We start from the raw sequence: 25839 nt of genomic DNA, 5'->3' as shown, positions 1-25839 counted from the left end.
GAATCACTGTTCAGACTACACCTGGACTCGTCTGCGAACATAACCTGGGACCACTGTTTCAATGACTTTGTACTGTGCTCTTGATACCATGCTTTACGGGCTCACCTGTGACCAGTGGTCAGTGGAATCCACCTTGCAGGTCTCCGGGCTAATAAACCAGGTCTGTTCAGTCGTCTGTAGATTCTGTGTCTGGAGAGAACTGTTCCAATGGCTGCGGTAAGATCCTGAGCAAGGCTATCTGCAGTACTCCGTGGCCGTCTGCGGGCACTGATGGTGAGATATCTTTCTTCTTGTGGTGTTGTACAGTGTGAACGTCCTGTGCTGTAGCGCCTGGACACGTTTCCTGTCTGCTGGAATCGTTGCCATAATCTTGAGATCCCACTTTGTGGCACACGCAGGGCCCGTGCTATGACCTGCTGTGCTTGACAAGCCTCCAGTCGTCCTACCGTTCTACCCGTCATAACGTCATCAATGTGTGTTCTTTCAGCCATTTTCAACACACAGTAACTACTAGCACGTCGGAAAACGTCTGCACACTTACTCGCTGCACCGTACTCTGACATTCACCAGCACAGCTCTGCTTATGAGGACTGCTGCCAGCGCCACTGTGCGACGACCTCAGGTCAAATGCACCGCATGGTCATACCCCGAGGAGATTTGAACCCGAAAACCGCCCACCACAGCGTTGTTTAACCTAGGTATCAGCATTATCCTTAATTTACGAGCATGAGTGTATATTGATTAGCCACTGGCAGTCATAGGTACTGACATATGAGAGGCGTTCAGTAAATAATGTAACACAATTTTTTTCACGGCCAATTTTTTAAAAAGTGCGGAATTTGTTGTGGGACATTGTGGAATATTCCCGCTTCAGCTCCTATAGCTTCATGAAGTTTCAATTGGCAGCTGGACTATAAGAGCCTTCAAATAGGTATCGTTAACGATGTAGCAGTTTTTCTTGGGGTAGTGGCCGTTACTAAACATGAATGAAATATATTACTGTGACAGTGACGGCTAACTACCACCTCCTGCTGAATCAAAAGCGATATTGTAAATAACTTGTATTTATTGTACATTATCTCACGATAGAAATTACATCACAATGAACAAATCATGAATGAAAACAAATTAAACAAATTGTACACTGTTCTTAGATATACTACACTGGTAAGATTGGCTCTCAGCTCTTAATGTTAAGTTGATGCGAAGTTAGATTTAATTATGCCCCTGGATAAGCAAATGGTAAATGCGATCTTACTGCGTTCCTATAATCTCTTTTGTGTCTGAAATAATACGTACTTCGGACACCACCACCAAGAAACAAACCGAACAACATGCAAAAGGACAAATAACCTATAACGAATCGTAAGCAAAACTGCACGGATGCTCAGTGGATGGCAAGAACAGGATCCAACAACTATTTCTGAACTTTACTGCCGCTGCTGCAAGTTTTACAATACCGTCTACCAGCGTGCTGACTCCGTCAATACTGCTGGGGCGACGACTGCAGCTGCGAAGTCGCTGAATTAAGATCAGTCTCTCAAATATCTTGAGCAGAATTAACTACTCAGAGACTGCTAATACCACAAGCCCTATATTTCCTCTAAATGGTATACAACGGTTTCAAGACTGGCTCAACAACCTTTAATATGCAGCCCAGTGTGTCTTGTACTAACGTGCAATACCAGTATGATAGCTCTGTGCACTGGTTGACTATGTTCAATGGTGACTGCCAGCCTAGAAGGCGGAATCAACTGCAATTATACTAGTAGTCAATGCAATGCCTATCGTGGACGCTGATGTCCTACTGTAGCTGCAGACTCTAGATCATACACAGCACAGTATTCAAAAGTCCCTATCTCAGAGCTACCGAACTTTGCGACCGTCCGCTTTCACGGCACAAGATGCTCTCACCTTGCCTCGCTCTGCACAATACTCTTGCGACAATCTTGCCGCCAAACTCTAATCAGCCAATCCCGACGCTGCAAAGGCCTCCCACATCTCCCTCGCGGAGTGATACAATTTCTCCACCTATTCAAAAATTTCTCTGTTCAAACAGCGGGCGTTGACGCTCAGCGTTTCCCGCACTTTCTTATGAACTGCCCACCCAGAGCTCAGCCCATTTGCCGCTAAAACAGCGCGCGACCGGGCGGCGCCAGCGCGTACGTTGGATGCTCTCTGTCTGCTCGACATTTCCCCTCTGTCTCTCACCTGGCACCCGGCGGCGTTCCTTTAGATGCTTGCAGGTCAGTGGCCGCATCCCCTGGGACCCCTGGCCCCTGTAAAATGCTCTTCCGGAGCTTAGTTACAGAAAGATGTTGATATTCACCGCCCTAACCATGTTGTTTTCACTGGCACTATCACAACACTTTACACTCGTAGATTAATGCATTTGTGGCGCTGTTGAAAGGTGCTGATGGACCCCCGGACCCACGGCTTGATGGTGGTTCAGCAACAATGGTAATCATTCAGGAATCTCCTCCGACGTACAATAGGCCTCTTCATTTAGCTGCAGGACTGCCAGAACTATAGCTGGTACAAGAGGTGTAAGATGACGATGTAATTGGTAGTGGACAGATCTTGTGCTGTGTACTGACAGGGCTTTAGGAACCTATACTCTTCTCTGGTGACTAAGGACTTGTGTCACTGTTTTCTATTTCATTCTTCATGTTCTTCCAATCTCAAATGTGTACCTAGTCTTCTTTCTTCGTGTTACGTTTCATCAGCTATTGTTTTGGGATAGGGAAATTTTGTGACAGTTAGGATCAGGAGATGTTAATATGCTTATGTATACAGCTGCAATATCATAGTGTAGAAGGCTTTGGATGCATCCACACGAGCTGTGTTTACTGTTGCCTCTCAGTCAGTGTTCGTCCACTACAACCTCGTTGTCTGCAGCGAGATAATGGGCAGTCGGCTTTGAGCCGCCCTCCTCTCCGCTGGGCCATTCAAGCTTTGGACTCCCCACTATGACGGACAGCTCGTCCGCCGCTATTTGTGACGCCAGGCCGCCACGCGGATCCTACTTCTCGCCACGCCGGCCCTTTCACGGTCAGCTGGAGCGCTCCGGTGGAAGGGGTCCCTTCCCTGTGCCCTCAGCCCGCCACCTGGCTACCTACTTCGGTACTTCGGCCACGGAAAGCGACAGTGATTTCTCCTCGCTGTCGTCCCACTGCGGCCGGTACTCCACTTACGCCAAACACTCTCCCTCTTCTGCGTGCCAGTCCCCTAAGACCAAACATCCACGTCCATCTGTTTACAACCATTTCCATCCTTTTTAGTTTTATACAAAGTAAAACATTACATTTTATAGGATCCTTTACAAAGTTTACTCTCTCTACTCTAGACATAAATTACATATTTTACATACATTTACTCTTGTCAATAATATTAATATCTGCCAGTTTTATCAATTTAACTCATTAAACAAAATAACATCATTCTCCTTTTTTCATTTTGCTGTAGGGAAAGAAAACATTTCATTAGAATATTTACCACCACCAATTCTTACTACAATGTTTCACTTTCTACTATGGATACTATATAAATGACTTGTAGTTTCTACTTCAATACTTCATCATGCAGACATAATATAATGTTTCTAGGATGTGTTGGGGAATTGTTGGCCAACTAGGACTAAGGAAAAAGGAAGGGAAGTTATCTTTCGTTCCATTCTTGCTGTCAACGTTCAACACCCCCACATTTCCTGTGAACAAAAAAAAAACAGATTCTTTCCCAGATTAGTTATAGTTATCAATTACCGACATCTCTGATTTTCTTCCTGATACCTGTCCTTTGTTTATTTTCTTCATGCCCAATCTTCCTTAGTATTTATGCTTTTTGTACAGTGTTAAATTTTAATAACACTGATTCCTGAAAAATAGCATTAAATTTTTTTTTTAGTATTCATGTTTACAGTTGTTGCATATTTGTAATCAAGTTCTCCAGCCTTGCGCATCCTTGAGAATGTTTGTCTTATGATTATCTTGATAACCTACTCTTTCACTCTTTCAACCTTGTCGGCGTTCACACGAGCACACGTGGAACATACCAGACAAATACAAATAACCCACCGGGCGCTACAACTCACATCGCTACATTAAAGCCTCGAATTCGGTGCGTCCAGACATTTCGTACTAGACAGATCACTGTCTCTGTGGACGCAACAACACACTCAAAATACCCTCGAAAATGGTGCGTTTCTTCGCTCCTGCTAGAAAGTGGCCACCTTCGTCTCTAAGGATGGTAACATAAACCAAACGAACATCCTCGAACTGGTGCGTCATTACACAGCGGTAAAACAGGCCACCTAGTATCGTCTCTACAGACGCAAATCAAACCCACAACTACGGTGAGATGCAATGCACACCAACCACAACTAACACTCACCTCACTACCTCGATTCGCCACATAACAAACAATACTCTAAGAGTTACAATCTTGGAAAACATGACACAGTACCTGAAATTTAAATGGTTAACGTATGTTACGCTACAATTCCAGTAAATGTTATGTTAAATTATGACTCAATTCAAAAATTTTATTAAGAATTCCCCTCAGCAAAACATATAATATTATTCTATACCATATTATTTTAAAGAAATCTACACATAACGTCTTATTTTACTTACGCTTAATTACTCTGTTTGTGCATTTGTCCCAGTGTCTTGTCATCCAAACCTACCCCACAAACGGATTGAGATGACTGACATCACTTTTGATTGCTTCCAGTTCATATGCATTCTGGTGTGCCTTTCTTCGTACCCTCACTGGGCCATTTTATGTTGCAAAGAACTTATGGCACAACTTTTTCTGTTTGTTAGAAAGTTTGTGGGTCTTCACGGGTACCTTTTCCCTTATTGCAAATTCTCTTACACATGCCTTTTTGTCAACCCGAGCCTTACGTTTCTCCCCTGCAGCTCTTATCCTACTAATTGCTGCTTCAACTATGGCCCTATGCTGTAGTCGTTTCCTGGGCGGGAAATCCACTAACACCCGGATACGATCTTTTGGATATTTGTTCTTCAGAACTGTTATTGGTGGTAACAAGGTCGTGCTATGTGGGAGCTCATTTATCACGTCCTGAAAATCTTTTAGGAAAACATCCCACGTACCATGACTCTTGTTGCAGTTGATTCTACACAGATTTCCAAGATCTTTCATTTTCCTTGCGGCAGGATTAGAACTTGGGTGCCACCTTGATATAAAGATGGGTTTAATATTGTGACGTCTTAATGTCCTGATCCATACATCTGATCTATATTGTGGTCCATTGTCCGTAATAATGGAATCCACTTGTCCCACTTCAGACAGAAAATCCTTGCAAAGGCCCTTGCTAACTGTGAATGTATGCTTTCCCGGCGTATACAGCTGGCGAAGAGTTCTCGGGCTTCTTCGCCAGAAGATAATGAGTATGTCACTCGTCGAAACGTCGCAGTTTGAAGACACCGCCACCCGGTTGGAAGCCCGAGAACTCTTCGCCGGCCTTGCTAACTGTTACACCCGTGGCTCTTTTTAGGGGCGTGAGGGGGGCAAATTTTGATGTTAGTTCCAACACTACTAAAATGTGCTTATATCCCCGTGCTGTGGTTGGCAAAGGTCCCATTAAATCACTCGCCGCCATTTGTCTGAGTTTCTCAGGAACTATGGGGTACAATGGTGCCTGCATGTTAACAGTTGTTGTCTTAGCCTTCTGACATTGTTTGCAAGTGGCCAAAACCTTCCTAATGCGTCTCTCCATATTTCTAAAATAACATACGCTCTTCATCTTCAGTAAACATTTTCGTTACCCGAAATGAGCGTAACTTAAATGGATATACCAAATCAGTTTATTCACAACCTCATCGGTATGCATACTGCCCAAATTGAGTCATTCTCGTTTGTTCTATGAAAGAGAATCCCATTTCTTAGCAGGTAGTGCGTCCTCAGTATGACCTCCCTTCTGCCTTTCATTCTTTCCTTTAGTTTTCTTAAGTGCGCGTCTTTCTCTTGTTCATTTTTGATGTTTTCGAGCGTCATGGTGATGAAATTTTCGAAGGCAACTTTTCTTAAATAGAATATAGAATAGTGCTCTTCTTCCATTTCGTTCCCTACGTTCTTTTCTAGACCAATAGGAGCACGAGACAACGCTTCAGCAATTACGTTACTCGGACGCAGTACATGCTCGATTGTGAAGTCGTATTCTTGTAGCAGCGTCACCCAACGTGCCAGTCTCCCATATTTCAACTTGGTAGTCAGGATGAATTCGAGTGCTTTGTGATCAGTATATACCCTCGTTTTTCTTCCGAACAGGAAGTATCTATATTTCTTGAACCCCAAAATTGCGGCCAAACCTTCTAATTGAGTTACAGGGTAATTTCTTTCACGTTTCGTCAGCGCCCTGCTCCCGAAAGCGACGGTTTTATGTACTCGTTATCCATTCTCTTCATACTCTTGGTATATCAAAACCCCAATTCCTGTTCTTGCACTGTCTGTCGCAATGCAAAAGTCATGGGACAGGTTTGGATGAGCAAGTATGCGAGCATTCACCAGTGCTGATTTCAGCGCAAGAAACTCTTTGTCAGCTGTTTCGTCCCATACCCACGGTGTTTTCTTGCCTGTTAATGCACATAAGCGTGGCGTTCCTAAACATTCCACATATATGAACTTTTTGTAAAAGTTAATGACCCCAAGAAACTTTCTTAGTTGTTTTCTATTGGTTGGTGTTGGGAATTTTTCAATAGCTTCGATCCTTTCAGGATTTGGAGCTATACCCTTGGCCGAGACAATGTGCCCTAAGAAGTCCACTTCACTGTTCCCAAAGCACGATCTTGCAATATTTACAGTTACTCCATATTCCTTTAATCTATTTAGAACTTTCCCCAGTAGATCGTTATGCTCTTCCCAAGTTTTCTCCGCAATAAGGATGTTATCCTTTAACTCATCATTGAAGATTGTCCCCAAACCACGAATAAATGCGGCAGACGATATGTTGAGTCCGAAAGGGAGCCTTTTAAATTGGTAACTAGTACCAAATGCCAGGAACGCAGTATATTTTCGACATGCAGGATCTAGCTCAATTTGCCCAAAACTCGAGCGCAAATCGAGAGTCGAGAACGCAGATACTCCGTGTAATTTTTGAAGCAACTGTTCAAGTCTCTCTGGTCGATCTGTCTCCTGAACGATATGGTGTTAATTTGGCGTGAGTCGAGGACTAACCGTATACTTCCGTCTCTTTTCCCGCGCCCGGGTTCCCGGGTTCGATTCCCAGCGGGGTCAGGAATTTTCTCTGCCTCGTGATGACTGGGTGTTGTGTGATGTCCTTAGGTTAGTTAGGTTTAAGTAGTTCTAAGTTCTAAGGGACTGATGACCATAGTGCTCAGAGCCATTTTTGAGCCGTCTCTTTTGTCCACTACTCTCAACGGACTATTGCATTCTGACGTCGCCCATCACTCCGTCAGCCAGCATTCTTTGAAGTTCTTTTGCTACTTTTTCTCTATAAGATCACGGAATATCGTAGCACTCTGAATGGAAAATGTTTCTTGACCTGAAATTTGTATTGGTAGCCTTTTATTACCCCCGGCTTTGATAGGAAAACTGCTGCATGATCTTTTAACACTTCTTCAAGCCCCTCTCGTTCTGCTGGCTTTATGTTCTCAATTTGCGTTAACTTTTGCTTAATTTCTTTGTGAATTTCAGCTATCTGTGTTTTCTTATCTTCCAGAGTAATATTTTTACTGTAATATTCATGATCCTGTTCTATATCATCTTCATGCTCTCTCACAAAGTGCAGTTTTACGCAACTTGCAGGTACTTGCGCCTTAATGGCTTACTCATTGAACCTTATCATTGCTCTATCAGTTTTCCCTAACGTCAATTCTCCACGTCCAAGATCCAATATTGCTTTTCTTCGGCCAAGAAATCCATCCCTAAGATGATTTCGGCGGAAAGCTTTGGAATGATATAGAGATTTGCTGTAAGTTTATGCCCTTGGCATTCTAACTCCAGTCTAGTTTGTTGCGTAATGTCGCTGATTTTACCAAGTAGCGCACCACGTGCTTTAATCTTTTGGCTTTTTAACATTGGCGGGTTGACTGACGCTCTGCGTCGGTCAAACACACTGTCTGAAATAGCAGAAAGTTGGCTTCCACTATCTATAATTGCAATGCAAGATATGTCGCCTACTTTTACCGTTACAATAGGGTAAATGTCATTCTTCGTACTATTGTCTCTCTCCTCTAATAATGATTCCCGTATGTCGTCTTCGTATCCTATTATGTTCACATCCTGTGTTCGTTGTTTGTCAACGGGTACGCTCCTTTTTGCACCCGTTCGTCGTACTAGTCAATCTTGCTGCCTGTTCTGATCACCTTGCCCGCGCCTCTGATTTGGTGGTCTAACTTCAACCATCTGTGGATTCTGTTGTGCCTGTGATCTCCAATTCTGCTTGACTCGCGGCCTATCCTCTCTGTGGAAGTTTCGTGATGGGAGATTATTTTGTTGCTGCCACCCACGGTTCTGTGGCTCTTGATTTCTCCATCTGTTATTATTCCTCCAGTCCTGATTTTGACTATCTCCGTTTCTGTTTCCTCCAAAGTTGTATTGCCTATTTCCTGCACTGGCTGGCCAATTTTGGCTTTGATTATTATTTTCGTTTTCATTTCTTCTCTCTTTTTGTGCCTCCTTTGCTGTTCTTTTCTCCCAAACTTGCTGCTCACTAAATGCAAATTCCAATTCCCGTACAATGCTTTTAAAAGATTCCACGTCATTCCCACATCGTTCTGCCAATGTCTGTTGGTAAAACAACGGCAACTTCGTGTAACAAACTCTGATGATCTCCCCCGGACTACACGGGTCATCGAGATACTGGTTCCTTTTCAACATATTATCGAAAAATTTCACAACACTTCTGAACCCAGAATTTTCGAAGTCCCTTGTCATTAAGATTTCTTGCTTTATTCTGTCCTGCGTTTCACGCGACCAATATCGGTTCATGAAAGCATATCTAAATTCTTTATATGATGAACAATCTCTTGCGATGCTCCACATACTTTCTGCAGAGGCACCTTCGATGTGCGAACATACAAAATCTAACTTGTAGATCAGTGGCCATTGCGGTAGTAAAGTTAAGTCGAATTGACCAATGAAAGTTTTTGGTTGCAAGACATTGCTGTCGTCTTTGAAGTGTTGAAATTTTCTTACAGAAAGAAAGTGCTTGTAGTCACATGATCCTTCGTCGTATCTAATTTGCCTCGTCACCAGATAGTTACTGTTGTTCATTGCTTCTTTGCGCGTATTTTCGAACTCGACATTTCCTCTCATTTCTTGTACGTTTCTTGAACACGTTAACACCGTTGCAGTACGTCGCAGCGGGCTACAATTGTTCGTCCCCGACGATCCGTTACTGTACTGCTAGTTGATAATCCTGTTCGTGTCCTGAGATGAACTAATCGTTTGATTTCCGTGATAACTTTGTCCGTTACTTCCTCCTTCTCTTTGTACATTGTGCGATCGCGTGTCGATTTCCATCGGATGTACGACTCGGTCCTCAGAAATTATTTCTGCACGCCTGACCCCTGTGTTTCTACTGTCGACGTCATTTGTACTCTTTGAACGGTTTCAGTGTCTACATTGCCCGATCTTGCTTTCGACCTAACGTCTGCTGATAGTACTTTCAGTTCATTTTCGATCTTTTTCTTAAATTCAGAGAATTCTGCCGAAAACGATCCGGTTTCCGATTCCGTATTTTTACTGGTTACAGTTTCCTCAATTTTCTTCACTCTCGTTTGTAATCTAGTAACCTTCCCCACTTTTGTCGTTCTTTCTGTTCCTTCTTTCGTCTCTTTAGCTATTCTTTTTGCGCCTTTCGCAATTATCTTTGCTTCTTTTGCCGTCCGCTTTGCTTCCGCTATTTCACGTTCTAGTTTTATTCGCACGGCTCTGACTTCGTCCTTAACTTCAGATGTTTCTCTCCGTATCGCCTGCACTTCTGTACGAACTGTCTTCACATCTTGTGGTAGACGTTCTTTCGTCACCTGTGTTTCTGCACGGACTGTCTTCACATGCTGTGATAGACGTTCTAGATAGTCCAAAATGCTCGCCACACCTACGCTTCGATCTTGTTTCTTACTGGGTTGCCCTCTGTCATGACACGCGGGTGTTCGTCTCCCGTCTTGTCTTACTCTTTCTGGACTTGCACAAAATTCGTCGCGATACATTTGCGTCGGACTGTTATGTCCTGATCTATGTCTTTGAACCTCACTGAAATTTTCTGTCTATGTTCTCCGCCCTCTAGGAGAAATTTCTCCGTACTCATGCACTACAATAACCGGCTCTACGTATTGTTCCCTTTGCTCCTGATTGGCTAATTGGCCACGAGCTGACTGATCGAGCGTTGTTGCTTCACTAAATTCCACTGCACCGGCTCTCACGCTGCCGAAACTGCTCTCTCTTTCGTCGTTGATTTCACGTAATTCGTGTAAACTATCAGTGCTACCCCGATTCTCTGTCATCATTTCATTTATTTCCCGACTCATATCGTCTGCCAATTTACGTGCTCTTGCCCTTGTAATCATCAAATTACCCTTACTACAACCCGACTGATTTTGTGCATAACATAGATGTACTACACACGACTAAATCTGTTCTCTGACATACAATGAACTATAACACTAACCGTAATTCACACACAAAGTTTACTGTACAACCTGACATAACTAGGTATCCTATAATCTGATAATCTGAACCTGCATTCAAAGTCACACGCAAACAAATACACTCCTATTTACTATAGCACACTTATACACAACACTCCCCACAAAAGAAAATAAAACATAAACAACACAATAAAATACAATGCACATATAAATACAAATCTCGCGAAACAAGCAAATGTTGGATCACAATTACAGAAAATTTTCCACTGAGTCAATTCTTCTAGTTATTTTGTTTGCCTCTCTTTCTGTCTTTCTTAATTACCAGTTTTAACATTGATTCGTGCAGGGTAAAGTCATGTGTAGCAGTTCATCTTGGGGTATGTAAGGGGTCCGTAGGCCCTTACTATAAGTTTGCACTCGGCACAGGTCGATAGGGCAAACAATCGATAGTGTCGTGTTGCGAATGCGAGTGTAGAGTTGAGTCAGTCAGTTCCCAGGCTGCGGTGTCCGAGCAAGGTTTACCGACAAAGGGGGTGGCCATCGCCGCGGTTTAACCCCTTTGTGTTAGAATAATACGGGAAAGTGAAGAAGTATAATTACTAGAGTGATCAGTGATATTTCTGTGCCGATATTTTTGGTTTCGCGTCTACCGCGCCGGCATCATTTGGATTGCAGTGTTGGATTGCAGTGATTGAATTTGCGTGTGACAATAATGAATAACGAAGAGGCCTGTCCTGAGATTAGCCGTAATTAATTATGTATGACGAAGGCAGTGGCTGTCTCCTTTTATTGTGTTTTTGAGACGAATATAGGCCTTGATTAGTGAAGCTGTGTTGGTTTTCTTCTTGTTACCAGACATTACATTATTACAGCATTTAAGAAGGACAAAATGGAATGTAACAACTCCGCAGCAGTCCATTCCGATTGCCAGCCCCATTAGGTACACGGTCACATTAATTAATTATTATTTGGGCTGCTATCAGATCCCGATCGAGCGGGATACATAAATCGGACTTGTTATACCCTTGGCTTACTGTGAAAGGACTAGTGCAATTTTCGGATGAATCGTAAAGAACAGTAGGTAATTTTATCTTGCTTAACGCGAGAAAATATTTTTTTCCAATTTTGGAACGAGACAGAGCATAAACTTTGAAATCGCGACAAGAAACAGTGCATTTTGAACAATACGAAGTAATAGCATCTTACGATTGTGACTAAACTTTGCTTGCCATATTAGATAAGAATAATAGTGTCGATAAACTGTGGTATAATGTGCAAATGCGTAAATCCGCGCGAAAAACTGTGAAAAGTGAACACTAAAGAAAGACACGTGTGAACTTTAAAATAGCAAAACGAGCCAAGAATTCGTCACCAAAGCTTTTACAGAAGTGTTTAATAGTAATATTGTGACTGGAATTGCTTTTTGAATAGTAAGAATCGGACATCTTCATGTGGACCCATGAACTGTTATGTGGACGATAATTTATGTGGCGACGCAATTGTTGAGTGATGTCACGCAGACCTGTGTAGCAGTTGCGCCAAAGAACTTCGATCCGCGAGGTGATTTCACACGTCATCCCAACTACCTGTGCAAGGAGTAGTTCAAGCACAGACGCACTACACCGAGCGCCGACCCGGCATCTAGCGGCCGAACTACAACTACGCCCGCCTGCAGCGCCATGGAGCGGCCGGCTGAGAACTACGACGTCCTCCACAACGAGCAGCGCGACTTCGAGACACCGAGCGCCGACCCGGCATCTAGCGGCCGAACTACAAACTACGCCTGCCTGCAGCGCCACGGAGCAGCCGACGGAGAACTACAACGACTCGCCACAGATCTTCAGTGCGACTTCACGCGGCTCCGGCAGCAGTACAGCGCCACGCCCACTTCAAACATCAAAACATCGCGACTCGTGGTAACGTCAGTTGGTGAGTGAAGACGACTGGTTGACATAACATTAAATTGTAGTGTGCAGTCTTCACGGTAAATAAACATTTGTAAATTGAGTTTCGCATTAGCAAAAGTGCCCAATTACAGTAATTTCCGAAAAGCTTGCAAAACATACTCTGAAATATAGCATACTTATTTATGCATACTGCGCAGTCTAAATGGTGATTATACAAATATGCTTATTGTTTTTGGGGATCTTACATTTATAGATTTAATGAATGGTGTGATTTATCTTATTTAGAACATTTTACATAAGCTGTGTATGTGAGAATTGATATTTGAAGTTATTAGGTTTTGAGAGTTGTTATGTTCGGCATTCATACGTATTGTATCAATTTTGGGATTAACTGAAAATACTGCAGGTACTGTTTGATTAGTTTCATGATAATTAGGAGTGTTTTGGGTTACTAGAGGTTAATTTTATATTACTTGCCTGTGCATTAAAAATAAACCAAACATGTCTACTGAAGATAAGCAGGTTTGTGAGGCAATAGTTGAAAGGAAAGGGATAGGACAGGAAGACAGAGATGATTCAGGAATCAGTGATTATGGATTGTCATTAGATAGCCCATTAGCACATTCGACTAGTTATCCCGAGACACCGGGACAAATGACGAGAGATAAGCCAGTTTCAGAGGATGCAGATATATGATCGATGTTAGCAGCCTTGCTAAAAGAAACTAGAGAGAGGGAAGAAAAATTCCACAAATCAGTAGAGAAAGGTTTACAAGAAACGAGAGAATCACTAAAGGGTTTGCAAGAAACTAACGCATCATTAGTGAAAGGTTTACAAGAAACTAACGCATCATTAGAGAAGGGTTTACAAGAAACTAGAGAAAGCTTAGAAAAGTCATTTAAGGAAACTCTAACACAAGAGCTCAAAACATCGGAAAGGAAGATAGAATGTAATCTGAAGAAGGAAATGCAGAAGTTACAAGAACGACTGAAGATGGACATCGACGAGAGAGAGAGGAAGCTACAGAAGAGCATAGACCAAGTCCAAGGAGACGTGGAGAAGATGGAAGGGAAGTTAACAAAAAAGATGGAAGATGATATTGAAGAAACGAAAGCCGAATTAGGAGAAAGAATCAACGAAGTGGAAACAAATTGCAATCATCGAATCACCGAGGTGACGCAGATGGAGAAACAATGCAATGATGCGGTTAAGGGGATAGGAGATAGGCAAAACCAACTGGCTGTCAATCTGAGGAATGCTATAGCCATGCAACGAGAAGAGGATAACAAGAGGGTTGCAATGGAGGTCAGGCAATTGCAACAGGGAGTGCAACAATTGGAGAGCAAAACTGAAGAAATTGATAAACGAATTAGCAGTGCCACTTTAACCGTTGGGGAAGGTAGAGTCGTTACCTTAATGAGCAGTGATAATCGGTACGTCCAAAATAATACAGGGCAGAAATTTAGACCAAAAGGAGGGTTGCACCCAATGATATTTATGAAATGGTTAAAAGGAGTTTTCCCAGCACATCTTAAAGACTCAGACAAGATTCAATTTGCAATAGATAGAATGGAAGGTGAGGCCTTCACTTGGGGAGTCAGGAAGAAGGAAGGGACTACTAGTTATGATCAGTTTGAAGAGGAATTCTTGAAGAAATACTGGTCCAAAAGTCATCAGTGTGCAGCAATTGAGGACCTACTCCACCGCAAGTCACTTAGTACATGGAGAGGAACGTTGAAAGAGTTTGCCGAACATTTGTGGGAATTGAACGAGACCTTGGAACAACCCCTGAGTGATGATGTAATGATATCAGCGATAAAAAGAAGAATGAGCTGGAGAATGCAAGAAACTGTATCCGGGAGCCTAATTAAAGATAGGGAGGCCTTGATGGAAATACTGGAACAGTTGGAATCTGTTTGATCACAGGAGCACAATCAAGCTAATGATCAAAACCGAGGGGGAAGTAATGACCCAAGGAATCATTTTGGTAATTCGTCTAATTATAGAGGAAGAGGTGGTGGCCATAGGTACAGGAACCATGGTGGTGAACGGCAATGGAGAAATGATTGGAGAAGGAGTGAAGAACCAAGAGATCATGAGAGAGGATGGGATAGGCGAATGAATGACACAGTGCATGTAGAAGAGGCGGAGAGACCGGAAAACTGAATGACACTCCAGATGAGGTCCGGTCAGGAGTGAGAGCTACAAGGACCAGAGTAAACCTACTAAGACACGACAATGGTGGAGATCTGAGAGAAGATCTACTGGAGGAAAGAAGTAGGATTCCCAAAGAACCCATGCTACCCATGATAGGGATCAAGCTATGTGGACTGAATGTCGAGGCATTAGTCGATACAGGAAGTGAAGCATGTGCAGTATCCAAGAGGTTATATGAACAGGTACTAAAAGCAAATATTAGCTTTCCTAGTTTCCCGGTGAGTGGAGTGAGAATTGTGAACGCGTTGGGTGCAAGGAGTAAACCTATTAAAGAACAAGTGTTGATCACCTTCGAGATAGAGGGAGAAGAATACGAAGCAACATTTTTGGTGGTGGCTGGATTGAACACATCAATTATTTTAGGGATAGATTGGTTGGATGAAGTTGAAGCAGTAGTGAGTTTTGATGAAGGTACTATCAAGGTCAAAGGAAGAAAGGGAGAAGAGATGAGATTAAAGTTTGCTGAGGGGAGTGCAATCGAAGAAGAGGAGGAATTCAGAAGGATAAATTTGTCTCATGAAGAGGAACCCACCATGGGATATGGGGAAGAGGAACTAGAAGAAGAAGTGTTGATATACCTTGAGGGATTAGCACGAGAGGATAGACATAAAGAGGATAAGATCAGTAAAAAGTTGGAGGAGATGACACACCTAGATGAGGGGACTAAGAGGAAATTAGCCACAGTATTATACAGGTGTTGTAAGGTATTTTCTCAACGGCCAGGTATCATGAAAGGGGTGGAGTGTAAGCTAAAGATAAAGAACCATAAACCGTTCAATATAAAACAGTATTCCATTCCCCAGGCGAAACAAAGAGCAGTAGATGAAGAGATACAGAGGAGCGGGACAAACCTGAGACTATAGAAGAACTGATTCAAAAATTCCGAGGAGCAAAGGTGCTTAGTAGTATCGACTTAACTGCTGGTTACTGGCAAATACCATTGGCCACAGAGTCCCGCCAGTATACAGCATTTACGTATGGAGGAAGGTGCTATCAATTTAGAGTGTTGCCATTTGGGCTTAATATGTCAGTGTCTGAATTCATAAGAGCGATGGATAAGATACTAGGCGAGGAGTTACTTAAAAAGGTCACCATCTACGTGGATGACCTCTTGATAGCAAGCGAATCATGGGAAGAACATTTGAGTAGATTGGATGCAATCTTGGCAGCTTTTGAGACCGCAGGGGTAACTGTAAACCTGGACAAGTCGGAATTTGGCAAATCAAAGATAAAATTCCTGGGCCATATAATATCCGAGGAGGGTATCTATCCTGATCCTAGTAAAATGGAGGCTATTAGAAATTTTCCGACCTCCCATAGTAAGAAACAGTTGCGAGCATTCTTTGGGGTTTGTGAGTTTTATAGAAAATTTGTCAAAGGATCTGTACTTAATGCCCCGAGTATGAGGGAATTGACCAAGGCGAGGATGTCGTGGCATTGGAGTGCAGAGTGTCAAACCAAGTTTGAGAATATCAAGGAAGCACTATATAGTGCAGACATATTGTACCACCCGGATTTTTCCAAGGATTTTTATTTAGGAGCAGACAGCTCTGACTATGGACTAGGAATACATTTGTACCAAATGGAGAGGAGCGGAAATGGTGAGAGTGTAAGAATAATAGCGTTCGGTAGCAGAAGTTTAAATGCTTGGGAGAGGAAATATTCGATTACTGAAAGGGAGGCATTGGCAATTGTGTGGGGGTTTAAGCGTTTCTGGTATTATTTGGCCGGAAGACATGTGAAAGTAGTGACTGACCATAAGGTCCTTACATTTCTGACCACAAGCAAGTTGAGGCATAGCAGACTAACACGGTGGGCCCTGGCATTACAGGACTATGACTTCGAGATAATTTATGAACCAGGAGCAACACATATAATACCTGATGCTTTATCAAGATTACCAGCTGACTCAAGAGGAAGGAGTTAGAATTAACCTGATGAAGGGAGTACAGTATGAAGAATTCATAAGGAAGTTCCTAAAGAATGTGCGCAGGGCACAGAACGAGGACGAGAAATTAAAGACAATTAAAAACAAATACAGTTGTGCAGGAGAGGAAAGAATTCGCACATTTTATTATATTCATAATGGGATACGTTATAAAAGAAACAAGGAGAGTGAGGAGAACTGGAAACTCTGTATGCCTGAGCATGTGGTAGAAAAATTAATTTGGTATACACACTATAGTAATGCGCATTATGGACCAAAAAAGTGTCTGGAAAAGTTGAAGTTAGATTGTGCATTCAACAACATGGGAAGGCGTATACGTAAGATACTGAGTACATGTGACACCTGTCAAAAATCTAAAACGACTACAGTACAGCACAAAGGATATATGCATCCAATTGTACCAACAGCAATTAAGGACATAGTTGCAGTGGATCTCTTTGGGCCACTTCCTGCCTCAAGAGGGAATTATACACAAATCTTAGTAGTGGAAGAACTGGTTTCCAAGTACATAAAATTTTACCTGTTGAAGAAAGCTACTAGTAGAGCCATCATTAACCATTTTGAGAAAAACTATTTTCAAAAGGTGCGTATTCCTAAGCGAATTTTGAGTGATAATGGGTCACAATTTAGGTCAAAGGAGTGGACAGAGATGCTAAATGAGCACAAAATAGAACAAATTGCCATTTCTAGGTATAGGCCAGCTTCTAACCCTGCAGAACGAACAATGAAGGAATTGAACCGTTTATGCCGAACATACTGTCATAGGAAGCATGGTTCATGGAAAGAATATCTGGAAGAATTTGAGCGGGTCAGGAATCACCTCCCACATGATTCTACAGGGTTTGCACCATGTGAAGTATTGCTCAATCAAGAACCCGACAGTATTTTTCGTGAGTTGCTAGTCTACCTACCAGGAAGTTCATTGACCTGGGAAAGGAAATTGGAGCTAGTGGAATTAAGTATGAAGGAGAAGGCTAGGAAAAGACAGGAAAGACGCGACAAGCTAGTGAAACCTATAACTTACCGAGTGGGAGACTTGGCACTAGTAAAGGTTCATGCAAAATCAAAGAAAATAAACTCTGAAATACATAAATTCAACCACGTTTATAAGGGACCATACAGGATTATAAAAATTGGTTATCCTAACACTGTGGAGTTGGAATATGCACAGACAAAGAGAGTGCATGGTAAAGAACATGTGGAAAACACGAGAACAGGGATAACCCAGATGAGGAAGGGGAACTCGATTAGGTCAAATGTCTGAAATGAGAGTGTTCAAGCTCCTTGATGTAGTTGGGTAGGACATGTTTAGAACATTTAGTTGTTAAATGGACATTTGAAAAAGGAAAGTGTTTATTTACATTGTGTTTTCTGATGTATTATAATTAGAATTGCATATTTAATATCGACGATTACCTGAGAATGGGTGTAAAAACCTGTAACAACTAATTTGTGATATAATAGCTCATATGTCATGTGTTCACGTAATACTTTTTTGATTGTATGTTGTGTGTTTCATTCAATATTGGACTATAGAGGACTATTGCTGTTTGATATAAAAAATTGTGATTTGGACAATGCCATGTTTATGAGATGTAATAACCTTTTGTAGAAATTATTGTGGAGGCAGCCCACTACCGGAGTCGAGGGATTATTTGGTGAATTGTCATTTCACTAATTATTTACACTGTGTGTTTTGTTCAGATGTAGCAATATTTAATTCCCTTGCCGATTCTTTTACGCCTGTGGCTCCAAAAAAGTTTGCGAGGGCGGGGATGTAAGGGGTCCGTAGGCCCTTACTATAAGTTTGCACTCGGCACAGGTCGATAGGGCAAACAATCGATAGTGTCGTGTTGCGAATGCGAGTGTAGAGTTGAGTCAGTCAGTTCCCAGGCTGCGGTGTCCGAGCAAGGTTTACCGACAAAGGGGGTGGCCATCGCCGCGGTTTAACCCCTTTGTGTTAGAATAATACGGGAAAGTGAAGAAGTATAATTACTAGAGAGATCAGTGATATTTCTGTGCCGATATTTTTGGTTTCGCGTCTACCGCGCCGGCATCATTTGGATTGCAGTGTTGGATTGCAGTGATTGAATTTGCGTGTGACAATAATGAATAACGAAGAGGCCTGTCCTGAGATTAGCCGTAATTAATTATGTATGACGAAGGCAGTGGCTGTCTCCTTTTCTTGTGTTTTTGAGACGAATATAGGCCTTGATTAGTGAAGCTATGTTGTTGTTCGTCTTGTTACCAGACATTACATTATTACAGCATTTGAGAAGGACAAAATGGAATGTAACAACTCTGCAGCAGTCCATTCCGATTGCCAGCCCCATTAGGTACACGGTCACATTAATTAATTATTATTTGGGCTGCTATCAGATCCCGATCAAGCGGGATACATAAATCGGACTTGTTACAGGTAGTGGCCGTTATTAAACATGAATAAAATATATTACTGTGACAGTGACGGCTAACTACCACCTACTACCGAATCAAAAGTGATATTGTAAATAACTTGTATTTATTGTACATTATTTCACGATAGAAATTACATGATAATGAACAAATCATGAATGAAAACAAATTAAACAAATTGTACACTGTTCTTAGATATACTACACTGGTAAGATTGGCTCTCAGCTCTTAATGTTAAGTTGATGCGAAGTTAGATTTAATTATGCCCCTGGATAAGCAAATGGTAAATGCGATCTTACTGCGTTCCTATAATCTCTTTTGTGTCTGAAATAATACGTACTTCGGACACCACCACCAAGAAACAAACCGAACAACATGCAAAAGGACAAATAACCTATAACGAATCGTAAGCAAAACTGCACGGATGCTCAGTGGATGGCAAGAACAGGATCCAACAACTATTTCTGAACTTTACTGCCGCTGCTGCAAGTTTTACAATACCGTCTACCAGCGTGCTGACTCCGTCAATACTGCTGGGGCGACGACTGCAGCTGCGAAGTCGCTGAATTAAGATCAGTCTCTCAAATATCTTGAGCAGAATTAACTACTCAGAGACTGCTAATACCACAAGCCCTATATTTCCTCTAAATGGTATACAACGGTTTCAAGACTGGCTCAACAACCTTTAATATGCAGCCCAGTGTGTCTTGTACTAACGTGCAATACCAGTATGATAGCTCTGTGCACTGGTTGACTATGTTCAATGGTGACTGCCAGCCTAGAAGGCGGAATCAACTGCAATTATACTAGTAGTCAATGCAATGCCTATCGTGGACGCTGATGTCCTACTGTAGCTGCAGACTCTAGATCATACACAGCACAGTATTCAAAAGTCCCTATCTCAGAGCTACCGAACTTTGCGACCGTCCGCTTTCACGGCACAAGATGCTCTCACCTTGCCTCGCTCTGCACAATACTCTTGCGACAATCTTGCCGCCAAACTCTAATCAGCCAATCCCGACGCTGCAAAGGCCTCCCACATCTCCCTCGCGGAGTGATACAAAAATTTCTCTGTTCAAATAGCGAACGTTGACCCTCAGCGTTTCCTGCACTTTCTTATGAACTGCCCACCCAGAGCTCAGCCCATTTGCCGCTAAAACAGCGCGCGACCGGGCGGCGACAGGGCGTACGTTGGACGCTCTCTGTCTGCTCGACACTTCCCCTCTCTCTCTCACCTGGCACCCGGCGGCGTTCCTTTTGATACTTGCAGGTCAGTGGCCGCATCCCCTGGGACCCCCAATCCTGCACAATGCTCTTCCGGCGCTCGCCGGCCTTCGCCTCCCCGGCTGTGCCCGACCACTCCTCGCCTCCACTGGAAAATTTACTTTGCTTACACCTACAGCATGCAACTAAATATTATCATTACCAAAGCCCGTATTATTTCAGACATGTGTCTAATCATCACGTATCTCTCTTTCTAATCCACCTAATAAGACTAATTAACCATTATATGAGTTTATTTACTCCAAAAATGCAGAATAATCTGCAAAATGAAAGTCACAAATGAAAGCCACCTTCAACGGAGCTGTGTTCCAAGCAGTTAGCTGTATTGAGTTTCTTTTGGCGAAACAAGAGAGCTTGGCAGATATTGACAGGCGTTTGCAGAATTATATGGAGGCCCGGCAGTGGAAAAAAGCACTGTAAGTCGTTGGACGAGGGTCTGTCATCATCGCAACGGGTTCGCGCACGCCTGCCCGATATCCCGTGTGCCACCCGGCCCCACACAGCTTTGACTCCCGCAGTGTTGGAACCTGAGGGTACTCTCATTCGAGATGATCGCCGGATCACAGTCAAACACCTCGCTGCACAACTGGACGCCTCTGTTGGTGGTGCTGACACACTCGTTTACCAGTTGGGTACTCTATGTGCCCAATGGGTTCCTTGCCGCCTAAAAGAAGACCATAAAGAGCAACGAAGGACCATCTGTGCGGATTTGCTTGCGCGTTACTGGACCGATCGTGATAATTCTTTGTTGAACATCGTCAGATGCAATGAAACATGCGTTCATCACTTCAAACCGAAACAAAACGACAGTCCATGGAGTGGCCCCATACCATCTCTTCTCCCAAGAAAAAGTTCATAGCTTCACCCTTAGCCGGTAAAGTTGCAGCGACGATCTCCTGGGAGTATGAAGGGGTTTTTCTGTCTGACGTCTTCCATCACGGTGAAATGATCAATTCTGAAGTGTATTGTGCTAAGAAACTTCAGCGAGTTCATCGCCACAAAAATGCATCCATGACAACGCAAGCCCTTTCACAATTCTGTGCACCTGAGAGGAGCTCACAAAGTTTCATTGGACTGTTCTTTCTCATTCACTCTCTACCTGGATCTCGCACCTACCGAATATTAGCTGTTCTTCCCAATGAAGGATACCCTCGCAGGAAGCAGTACGTCGAGACGGGGGGGGGGGGGGGGGGGGGGGAGATCATTAACGCAGCAAGGCGTTGGCTCCGGCATCAACCGGTATAATGGTGTCCTTACAGGCATACAAGCTCTCCGAGTAAGGTGGCGTAAGGCCTTCACATTGAACGGAGATTATGTTGAAAAATAGAGTTTTGTAGCCAAAAGAGTGTGTAATAATATGGTGCACTGAAATCCTGTATAAAACCAGCCTGCTTTCAGAAAAAGGTGCTGGGTTATTTACTGAAGACCCCTCCTACTAACGACGCCTGTCATTGATATCTTTATGTATGTGCGTGAGGGAGGTGGATTCGGGAATGTCATGTCCAGGATAGTGTACTAAGTGCGTAAAGTATAGGCAAGTTACAGCTGCCAGCATTTATTATCATTATGTTTAATTACTAACTTAATGCTACGAGTTCCTTAATTTTCATGTGGAACTTTTACAGGCCAGCTCAAAAATACAGGTATTATAAGGTTATCATTAAATTTAAGCATTCTGGTGAATTTTTTAAAAAAAGATTTTAATTGATGTTTACCTTCCCGAACTTTAAATTACATAAGTCCTGTTTGGCATCATACAATATGCACACACGTAGTTTACAGACAGGTACTCCAGATGTCAGAAAGAGAATCTGCTATTCTAAGAGGAAGACGCGTTTACAAGCATGACTCGCAGATTACTGCCGGTTACTCTCAGACAACAAGTAGAACAACTTAAAAAGCAGACGAAGATGATGGCGCTAAATAAATCTAAACATTAATGCTGAGAAGTACGTTATACTATCATTCAAGGAAACCGACTGAGTTTCGTGTGATAAGGCACAGATTACCCACAGATCAGAGATCACTCGCAGACGTAAGGACAGATTACACACTGATCAGAAATGAGTCACAGACAGGAGCACAGGTAACACGCAGATCAGACAGGATAGGGTCACCAGAGTTTCGAACAATGTCCAACCAGTGTTCCAGACTCTGCCAATGCGAAAATGCTTACACACACACACACACACACACACACACACACACACACACACACACACACACTGAAATGTACACCCAGGAATGAAACAAAATAGTTTGATAATCACCAATACTACTTGTATTCTTTTCATTGAGACTTCAAACAATAATTGAGAATATCAAAAATTACGGACCATCAGCTTGTACAAATGAGCACAAATAATTGCCTGAAATAATGTTTGTTTCTTTTCGTGAGTTGGTGATCAACAAACGTTAAAGCCTCATATGAAAAAAATGACAAAATTAATTAATTATACAATGATGAGCAAAACATTATGACTACTTGGTTATCAGCATGTTGGCCGACCTTCGGAACGCGGTACAACAGCGATTCTGCGTGGCATAGATCGACAAGTTCTTGCTACATTTCCGGTGATATGTAGCATCAGAGGTCTACGCATGCTAGATGACGTGCGGGTTTTTCACCAAAGCTGTGAAAAAGTGGCCCTGTTAATTTGGCATCAACAAATTGTAACCCAGCCAAAATAATGAATAAGGAAATCTTTAGATACGAAATTAAACAAGAATGGCAGTTAGTTCAGTTTATTACATCAAGGTGTGCATTAAAACACCTGACAAACATTGAAAATATCAAACTATTAACGTCCTACATCTCGTTAAATGAACGGGGGTTTGATTATATGAGTAATAATCGTATCTCGGTATAAAACAATAATTTTCGCTAAGTGGTACTGTGATTGCTGAAATGTTGGTATTAAAAGACAGGTAGTGCTGTAGAAGGGTACGTGTTGCATCTGTGGCCGGAACTAAAAGCACATTGATCATAAAAAACTGCAAGTGCGTCTTCAGAGTGAAGCTTGAAAATTACTGAAATGCAGTAGTAATGTTTTGACCGTCGGTGCGGTTCGTCTTATTGTCGCGGCTAGACCTTATCATGATTATCTGGAAGTAGAGGCTGCAGTGGCTGCAAACTAAATCACTGGTTTCGCACCAATAACCTACGTTGCATCGAAGTGCAACTGAACCGGAAACATTTCTTAAGTCACCCAGCTAGAGTTGCGTACTACCAAAACTGCGTGCTGTTCGATAGTTTTGGTACAGCACATAAAAGAAGTAGTAAATTCTAGAATTACCGGTAGAATCGGTAGGGAAAAGAACGTAAATGAATGTGTAAAAAGAAACTGGGAGCCAACAGCTTCTCCTTGTTCTTTCGTTTGTTTTGCAAATAATCAGAACTGCGCATCATTCTTTATTAGTCACTTGTATATTTTATATCCTCATTGAATATAAATTGCATTTTATAAGTAATAAAAATTATTTGATCTCGTAACTATTGCGCTTTTGTGTAACCAAAGCAATTACTTTTGATGCAAGTACAGTCTACATGCACAAACATGAAAAATTATTGGTATAATTATTGTTGTTATTTTGTACTTAACAGAACATTCTTCATCATTATCAAAGGCAAAAGTTCCTGTTATTATTCATAAATGCGAAAGTTGTTTATGGATAACATAAATCTGTTTTATGTAAGTTCGACGAAGTACTGAAGCGATGTTTAATATATTTTTGTTTTGCATTTCTTTTAATTTACCTTTTTGTGAAAAAATTGCATTTTGTAGGCCTATATCATAAATATGTACCGTTTTCTTTGTTTTTACAAGTTCAATGTTGCTATAAAAACTGTTTACTTTTAAGTAACGGACAAGAGGATAACTATGTAGAACAAAAATGTTCTCTATCTTATTCGGCCCTTTACGTATCTTCATTCAGTTTCTAGATGGCTCACCGCTTCCAGTTTTTAGGGGAATCTAGTGAGACACCGATCGTTATACATAAGGAAAGCGGCCACAATGAGGTAGCTCCCGATAGGTGTACATCATCTCTAACACACCAAAGCTATAGTTTGCGCAAGATACAGTGGCCGACGCGCAGTGACCAATTCTCGTCCAAAGCCCTGGACGAGTTCATTCTTTTTTTCGGTAGGGTAGGCTGGAAAGTGTCTGCCACCTTTTTGCCGGTCGGCAATGACTGAATCGAGGCTCACGCCCTGCAATCTTTGTCAAACGATTTCAGAGAAACTATTCAATAAAAAAATCATTTTGTGTTACTTATAATTTAATATGTCAGGTTCATGATGATGTGCCCATCATTTCGTTAATGGTCATAGTTATTGTGATATTTACGCGGAAGTAAAAACTTCGCGATTTTCAAAAAAGTTTGGAATGAAAAATGGTTTCGCGTTTAGTGCAAATTAGTACATAATATGTTGTCGCGTATGAAATTTAGCTCACATAGCGAATTTTTCTTTAGACTTGGGTGGACGTCTATCTGTAACCACTCTCGAGAAAATAGATCTGATGTACCAAACTCATTTGCAGTCGCGCTGCGCCAGCGATGAATACAGACTCCAGTATCCACAACATTCCTCATATTTCATAAACCATATGATATATCGTAATGAGATTTTGGCAAATGACAGCACACAAAGAGGAGAGTATTTTACCATATTGTTATTATGCAAAACTTCGTTATCTACTGCGTTAATCAAGTACAGACTTTTTCGATGAAAGTATGTAATTTTTAGGGGCCGTCGATAGCTGGTGAAACGAGAAATGCTATGGGTTTTGGAAAACATAGGTGAAGGCAGTACATGTTCATTTTGTGCTAAGAATGAGTGTTTTTAATAAGCTACAGAACTTACTTTTCCTCAGTTCCTCGCTTAATAAACTTAACAAACCACTGTTTCAGAATTTTTTTCGGAGCTGCGTCTGCATAACATGTTAGTGAGGTGAGATCGAGTAGACTTCACTGTTTTTTGGCGAACGAAGCAAACAAGAGAAAGGTATAGATTTTACTCAGAATTCGCCATTCATGTCGCTTCTCTGAAAGTTACAAGTGTTTAAGAAGCCAAGCGAAACTAAGTCGCCGCATTTTCAGCAGTATTGTTTGTCTGTTTTGTTTTGCTTTAAGCCGCAAAAAACAACTGGGGTCATGCGCGCCCAAGTCAAAACTATAGAACACGAAGGCAGAGAGGAGAAAAAAGACGACTATACGGCAATCTCAAGTGACATTAGAGAAGAGAGCTACAGACAGGGACGTGGAGAAAGGGCTAAAAAAGACACCATACGGAAAAGGAGGTCCAAAACTAAAAATTAAATGGCGTTCTCCATATTGCTTTTGGGGATGTAAGTGTGGGCGCGGAGGGGCTCCTCTTAACATTTGCAAAAAATTTGAATGTAAGCTTCAGTTTAGAACTGCATTTCCCCCG

Source organism: Schistocerca serialis, chromosome 2, assembly GCF_023864345.2.
Source record: "Schistocerca serialis cubense isolate TAMUIC-IGC-003099 chromosome 2, iqSchSeri2.2, whole genome shotgun sequence".
In the NCBI taxonomy this organism is placed as follows: Eukaryota; Metazoa; Arthropoda; class Insecta; order Orthoptera; family Acrididae; genus Schistocerca; species Schistocerca serialis.
The sequence above is the reverse complement of the archived record's forward strand: the minus strand, read 5'-3'. Positions refer to the sequence as shown.